Genomic DNA, 8,954 nt, shown 5'->3' with positions numbered 1-8,954 from the left:
AAATCCTCAAACAGAATATACCCCGAGCCTCCAACACACACCGAGCTATGTTAGGGAGCTTGAACACGAATAACCGAGACCCGAGCCTCTTCTTTTGATCTTGGCCGAAAAACAAGAACCAAGAAAGGGAAAGAGTTATTGTTCTTTTGTTACTTGAAAGTATATGTTGTTACTTGAAAGAATATCTATATATTCACACTCAACCTTTTTCAAATCTTTTCATCCATGATGTTAGTTTTTAGTCAAGTAATGTTTACTCAACTTCCACCAAATACATGACAAAATTTGACCAAGACATTGGGGTGTGGGGCCCACCCTAAAACCGGCCCCAATAATTATTATTTATTTATTTTTTTTTTATTTTATTTATTTTATACTTTATAAAATATATATAAACACCCCATCTTTTATAAACCATTTTATAAAAGAACACATATTTAAATAATCATTCCTATAATAATTATTTGAATAAATAAATTAACCAATTAATTTATTTAACACTTTCAAGTAAGTATTCAGAAACCCGATTTTCTGAATGCGTCGTGTTCTGTATTTGTCTTATAGATCTTATCTTAACAAATACATAATTGGTGTGTGTCTAACTCGTTATTGGGTATGACCCGACTTGGATCAAACACAGCTAGCCACATTAACCTAATTATGTGTCTCGGCCATACGGTATTCCAACATATGTGTCTACACAAGAAAGACATTCATAAAGACACATATGGAACGATTGAACAAAAGTAAATTAATATTAAGCATGCATGTTCATCTTATTAAACATCAAAAAGTTTATTACAATAATATTACTCCAACACAAGTTCACCAGTAACCAATAAACAATCCAATACTCAACAAATATTTATTCAAAACCTAAGTAACTAGAAAGGTTTTAGCCAATAATAATGTTCAAAAGCATAAAATATATAAGTTCATTGACTAAGTTCATAATAAAATAAATAATTTAAACCAAAAGAACCGACTTTAGATTAGTATATGTGAAACCCGAACGCTCTCTAATCGATAAACACTTGATTGCTTCAAAGAAAGAAATAACCCTTACTGTGTTGCTTGTTGCGGTTGTCTCTTCTCTAAAGCTGCCGACCCTCCATAAGTCTTTTTACAATTATGTTGCCATAGGTTTTATAACTTATTTCCTCTGCTGACTTCCAATCTGGTAACAATGGGATGCTAAACCAAATATTTGTAGGCCTTTGAAATTTAATCTCCTTTTCCTTTATTATGTGTGGAGCCCACTTTACTTTAAATGATTCTTGTAAACCTGTATAGAAGATAGAATTAAAAAGTCAAAATAACATTTTTTTTGAATAACCAACTAAATAACATCGGGTACTTCGAACGCGACCCCTATTGGCTAAAGGTAGCGCGAGCCGGCCACCAGTCTGGACGGACGGAGCCCCTAGCGGTCCACCTATTGAGGGATTCCCCGAATAAAATCCGACCCCCACACCCGCCAAACTGCACGACAGCGAGGAGCCGGTAAAACCAGGTGAGATCAGGACTCGAACCATGGCAAGCCAGGGTCATCCCTCATATCTCCCATATAAATTGGTAATAGTGAGGTTTGAACCCCTACATCTCACTAGTAAAGTAAGTGCTCTACCATTGAGTCACATCCAATTTATTCAGAATAACATATTACTTGATTTAAATTTTAAATAAAATAATTTAGCTAGTTAAATAATACTTTTACGTGAACTTCACCACATTCTAGTTCATATGTTTTATATATATATATATATATATATATATATATATATATATATATATATATATACTAGTTTGATCCTCCCATGTTATGGGGGTTTATTTAAGTTTTGTTTTTAATCGTTTTGTTATTTTATGATGATTTATTTTATTTTTTTAGCGTTTGGGTTTTTTCAATTGAGATGTGTACGTTTTTAGATTTATTACAAACAAACATAAACGAACACGGACATTCTGATTTTTTTAAATGAACAAATATGATCACAAATATTTGTCTAATGAAAAAGAGGACATTGATGTAGTTGACGATGGAGGGTAGTGTCGGAAGTTAACCGGCAATGAAGATGATAGACCAACGACGGAAAACATGTAAAGGAGATAAATTAAATTAATGTTTGTTGATGAAAGTGTTTACCAATAAATGAAATCTTATAACCCATTTGAGGGCTATTAGGGTTTGGTAAAACCCATAACCCGTGAAAATTATTCTTTGATGATTAGGATGTTATTCACAAATAAATGAGATGTTATAACTCATTTAAGGGTTATCCGGTTTTGGTGAAACCCATGACCCACGAAAATTATTGATTGATTATGAAAGAGTTTCACAAATAAATGAGATGTTATAACTCATTTAAAGACTATCCGGGTTTGGTAAGACCCATACCTGTGAATTTGGGTCAAATGCAAGAGAAGCCTCCATTTAGAAATCAAACAATTTGGTGACTTTAGAGAATGAGGGGAACGATGTTAGAGCGACACGTAGGATTTCATGATAGACAACTATATATATATATGTATATATATATATATATATGAAACGAAAACATAAAAATCATACGTGTCGCGATGTGGTCGCTCCCCCTTTTTTTGGAGTCATCAGATTTGCTTGATTTTTAAATGGATGCTTCTCATGCATTTGACCCGAATTCACGGGTATGGGTCTTACCAAACCCAAATATTTCTTAAAGGAGTTATACATCTCATTACATTAAAAAATTATTCTCATCACATTATTATTGATATGAAAATCCTATAAAATAGAATATACTGAAAATACTATATTATTTTTTTAAATATTATTTAAAATTAAGAAACAATTTTATAGTAAAAAATAAGCGGGTATTGGGTCTTACCAAACCCAAATAACTTTTAAACCGTATCATAACATCTTAGTTATTTGTGAAACCTTTTTATCATCAAACTCTAAGTATATTATAAATTTCATTACAATAAATAACACTAAACCCAAAAAAGTATATAAATATTAAAAACAAGTAATGTAAAACAGTCCCCGTAATACGAGGGATAAAAACTAGTATATATATGTATATATATATATATAATTCTTTTATATGTACCAATTATTAAGGGTGTTAATTACAATAAATATCTTTATGTTTAGCAGTTTTAATGCTTATCATTCTAGATCGTTGTTTCTTGAACCCTTAAAACCCACATATAAACCAATTAAGAATAATATTCAATAAAAACATGACTCAAAAATACTAAAAATAGTAGGGAATATATATATATATATATTAGACCGCATCACCAACACCCAAAAAAACGAAACACCTACCTCCATAAGCCGGAGCGCAAAACAACACCAAAAACCAAGTTACATGAATTTAAATTTACACCAATTCAACCACTCTATCGATCTATGTTTTGATCTATATTTAAACCAAAGAAATCCAAGTGATTTAATATGTCCTATTATCTCTTCCACTTCAACATCCTTACCTTCAAACACCTTTTTATTTCTTGCCTTCTAGATACGCCAACAAGTGATAATGATGATCCCATGTAACGCCTCTTTCTCTATCTCCCCAATCTTTATGGACTTGTGAATCTCCAATAGTTCTCTGATTGAAAACCCAAAAATAGGTGGTATTTTACACCATCAACATGTGATCCCACACTTCCGCCGCCACTAAACAACATGTTGTGAGATTATCGGCAGATTCCCGACCCATCTCACAAAAAACACAGCTACTATCCGGAACCCTTATATTCCTTCTTTCTAGGCCCGGCTCCGAGAATCGCTAAAATAATTTGGGCCGAAGGCGGTGATAAATTTGGGCCTTAAGACTTAAGTAAAATATAAAATTCGATTACTCAAATAAAAGTAAATCATACGATAATCATTGTAATTTCAGTAAACAAAACACAAATATTGTAGCAAAAATAATCTAATCTACATACCTAAACGAGATGTGATGCTCTCCTAGCATTTTTTGAAGCAAAACCCTCAATCAAATCTTGATAATTTATGCTTTCCAATACATCTCTCTAAATAGATATCAATGCCAAGTCGTTAAATCTTACTTGGGACATTGTGTACCGCATGTAAGTCTTCAACAACTTCAATTTTTAAAAGCTTCTTTTAGCCGAAGCCACAGTTACCAGAATAGTTCATAACACTCGATACGCATTTACCGCATTAGGGTAAAAACCATGTTGCACCACATTGTTTAAATCATCTAAAGGGGTGACAATATCACTGGATAAAAATGTCTCAAATAACTTCAACTGCAAATAAAGCTCCTCGGCATCAACATTCACTTGTTTGTTTAATAGCAACATCGAGAATCATATTCTCGGATTGCAATCTTTTTCTCACAAAATTTACCATTGATAATATTTCATACCAAATGACATTTGCTGTATAAAATTCAAACGCACAAACTTCATTCTTCGACAGTAAACGAGCATCGCTTTGAGTTTTAGTATCGATATCGATGTCCCTAACTTCAAGCAAAGCTTCTCTTACATCCACCATTTGAAATCTAATAGGTTAAACACTATCTACACGACTTTCCCAACGAGTGGGACACAATGACTTTAGAGTCAATCCTTTAACATTGTCTTTTAAAATCGCCCACCTCTTAGTAGAATTAGCAAAGACGGAATTAATCCGTTGTAGGACACCAAAGAATTCTCTAGATTTACTACAAGTATTAGCCATGTCACATAGTTCAAGGTTAAGACTATGACAACCACATGCGGCATAAAACTCTCTAGGAATTTATTTCTAAGAATCTCCTTTGAACTCCATGATGTTTCCCTTTCTTGTTGATCCATTATCATAGCCTTGGCCATGCATATTATTGACATCAAGGACAAGAGACTTTAATTTTTCAAGTGAAAATCAAAAAATTCCCTTACTGGTGGTATCATCAACAACTAGAAAACCTAGAAAAAGATTCCTCAACAGTAAATGTATTAGAGTTTAAATTGACATCGATATACCAAACAATTATCGACATTTTTTCTTGGTGACTTATATTATGAGTGAAATCGAGGATGATAGAATAATACTTTTCTTGATTTATATTCTCGATGATTTCTGATCTAATCCGATGTGCTAGCAAACCTATTAACTCATTTTTTATGTTGTGCCCAAGATAATGTACGTTTAATTCATCATTCATAATACGTTGTACATGTTCTTTTATAATTGTGTCAAACTCTTCCAACATCTCAATCAATCCCAAAACTTTTCCAGTACGTTTTTTATACAACTTCTCGTAGGACCACAAAATGCTAAACCATTTTTAGCAAGAAATTTCACAAGTGCAAGAATCCAAAAAATAACTTCTCTCAAATAATCTCTGTCTTTCTTGAATTACTCGTATGCTACTATATCAATTATTTCCTTACATTTCAACCTTTTACGCATTTCAAACCATTGTTTCATATTCTTCAAATGTTCAATGAGCTCATGATCTTTAAGTCGAATGGAAGAGTGTTTCAAATTCGCAAAACCATCGCTATCCAACCCGCCTTTCGCTCCCTTTCTAAAAAGTTTACAACAAAAAATAGCTTGTTAACCTCTTTTGAATACACTAGACATACTCTATCACAAGTCTCCCCATTAGATAGATGTCTTGTATACATGCTTGAAGAAAACCGTCTTCCAATTGAATTCACCGGAACCTTATGAATAGTCAAATCTCGTTTTGGGCCTTTCTCAACCAAAATATTGATCATGTAAGGATTAAGGGTATCCCAATTTCTAGGATCAAAAATATCAATATTTGTATTTATATTAGCTCCTACCAAATTACCACCTTCCATATTAGCATCAACATCATCTTCATCCAAATCAACATCATCTTTATCCACATGAACATTCAAATCAATATCTGCTTTATCCACATGAACATCCAAATCAATATCATCCTTATCCACATGAACATCCACATCAATATCGTCTTTATCCACATTAACATCCACATCAATATCATCTTCATCCACATTAACATTACCATCAACATTAGCTTCAACATTAATCACATTACCGTCATCAACATAAACGCGTTCTTGTTCTTCTTTATTTCTTGAAGTTTGAGGTCGTTTTGAAAAAAAAATATATCCAGAGCTTGAGACTTTGTTAATTCTTCTGCATGTTTCCTCTTTCTATGTTTTTGACTACCCGATGGATACTTGTATTTAGGAGGCATTTTTTCTGAAAAATATATATAAATATATATTAATTAAATGTGTTACTCTTATTCAATAAATTAAACTCTTATTGTTTACTGTTAGCAACTAGCACATACACAACTTAACAACAAATCAAAAATAATTCAATACCCAACAAAACATGAAATTATAAAACTAAACAAATAAATAACTAAACTGAGACTAAGACTAAGAGCAACAAATTATAAATTTATAATGATATAATCTAATGAACCTCAACTCAAGAGTCAGGATACTAGGAGAGCTGGACAGTCGGATTGTCAGAGGGAGCCAAGAGACCAAAGCTGGCGTAGCAGCACTGCGGCTGGCCGGAGTGGACCGTGGACGACGATGGTCATGGTGTACCGGTCACATCGGTGGTTTAAGGCCTTAAGAGTTTCAATTTTCAAACCTGATGTCTGATGAGTACGTCTTACGTGATACCTTTTCCTACCGGTCTCCTAATTCATAAACCGATAAACAAAAATGTAAATGGGTTGTGGGCCTTCAAATAATTTGGGCAATTGGAAATTGTAATTTGGCGTAATAAAACCTTCAGTTGTTAAAAGAAAGTTGAAATACATTTTTATATATATATACATAAATTATATTTTTTTAAAACATTTCGGGCCTACTAGGTAGTCGGGCTTAGGTCCGTCAACCACTCAACCTTGGTCAATGGCCGACCGTGCTTTTTACAAGCGCCTCCCGAGTTGATATTCTATTCATCTCAGCCCGCCAAACATGAATGTTGCCCTTCACGAGGACCCATTTACTCCACTCCGAAAAAACATAATTATTCCCCACATATATATATATATATATATATTTTAATCATCATGTTTCTTACCGAGCTTACCGAAAACACTCCACTATTGTCTCCAATCCACATCCAAGTATCCGGCCCAACATTCCAATCTGCTGAAACCATAAGTTTCATACAATTCTTCCATTCTTTCGTTTCTTGGGTTGAGTTTGGAGGCCCAATCCAATTCAAAGCCCAACCGATTCTCCCCTCCAATCTCTAGAACCGGTCATTAGCCTTGCAAAACTTATTTTTTTTCCAATTGAATCTCAGCTTCTGACCATCTCTAAGGTTACCTTTTATCAAATCAACCGCCATACTACCCCCCCCCCCCCCCCCCCCCAATCTTAGCATATTAATCATCTTAGAAATATTTAACCAAATACCGGTATTTCTCTTCTTACTAGGAACTACTTCTCGATCATTTATTTGATTGTGTATAGAGTCAATTACTCTTTTTCAAAGCCCGTTTTCTTCCGTTTTGTATCTCCAACCCCACTTAAGAGAATTATTGACGTCCCTAACTTTTGAAATTCCTAAACCACATTTTTCTTTTGGTAGAGTTGCCCTATCCCCGCCGGCCAATGGACTTTGTGATTGTTACTCGACCCACCCCACAAAAATCTTTTAATAATTTTTTCTAGATTTTCCACTACCTTGCTCGACACGTTGAAATAGAAAAATAATACACCGGTAGGCTTTCGAGAACCGATTTTATTAAAACAACCCTTCCACCAATAAAAAGTGTATGGGCCTTCCAATCTACCTTCCTTTTCTCGAATATATTCATGATCCCATTCCAATTGTGAACTTTGTTCATATTAGCCCAACAAGAATTCCCAGGTGAATGAATGACAATTTCCCTGGCTTATACCCCATCACACCATCCATCTCCTTTAACTCCTCTCCATTAAAATTGAGACCGAACAAAATTGATTTTTTGACATTAATCTTCAGACCGGAGAAAACATTGAAACACCTCATACCTCTATTCATGTTTTCCATATTTTCTTTAGACCATCCGCCTATTATCATCGCAACATCCGCATACAAAAGATGAGTAACCATCGGAACCCCGTTTGGAAGTTGAAAACCCGTTAGAATTCCCTCTTCCACAACCTTACCATGTTTTATAAAGCCTCCATCACTATAAGAAAAAAAAAGGAGATAGCGGGTCTCCTTGTCTCATTCCTTTGAAGCATTGAAACTCATAAGTTGGTGACCCGTTAAAAAGCACCAACGATCTAGCTGAAGACAAAATCCCCCAAATCCAGTTGCACCAAACCAGAGGGAAACCCATTTGGTTCATAATCAAGACCAAAAACTCCAAGTTCACATTATGGCTTTTTCGAAAACAATTTTCATAAAGAAAGACCTATACTTCGATTTGCTTGCCCATGAGATCATTTAATTCACTATCAAGGGTCCATCAAGAATGACTTTCCCTCTTAAGAAAGTAGGTTGTGAATACGACATAACTGATCCAAGAACTACCTTTAACCGATTAGCCAAGACTTTTGAAACCACCTTGCTTATTGCCCCCCCCCCCCCCCAACCAAATTGATTGGGCAGTATTCGTTTAAGGTTACCGGTTCCGGACATTTTGGGATTAAGGTAATAAAAAAGATGTTGCTCCTTTGTTCATTCTCCCAGTCGAATGGAATACGGTCAAAAGCTTCCAAAAATCCTATTCAAAATACTTCCAAAAGTGTGTTAAAAATTTGAAATTAAAACCAAGACCACGTCTTTGATTTTATCTTTGGAATAATCAGATATAAAGGAAGTGATACCCTTATCGGAAAGTTTCTTTAAATTGTTACATTCCAGCCCCGATCTTTCTTTCATGTTTTCTTTATATCTATCCCGAAAATATTTAAGCACCTCTTTTTTTAATAATTTTTGTTCTATCACACCAACTCCCATCCACGCCCAAGCCATGTATAAATTT

Source organism: Bidens hawaiensis, unplaced genomic scaffold (genome assembly GCF_021521415.1).
Source record: "Bidens hawaiensis isolate Kalapana, Puna unplaced genomic scaffold, B.hawaiensis_p1.1 tig00001336_1, whole genome shotgun sequence".
Lineage (NCBI taxonomy): Eukaryota > Viridiplantae > Streptophyta > Magnoliopsida > Asterales > Asteraceae > Bidens > Bidens hawaiensis.
This window is presented reverse-complemented; position numbering follows the sequence as displayed.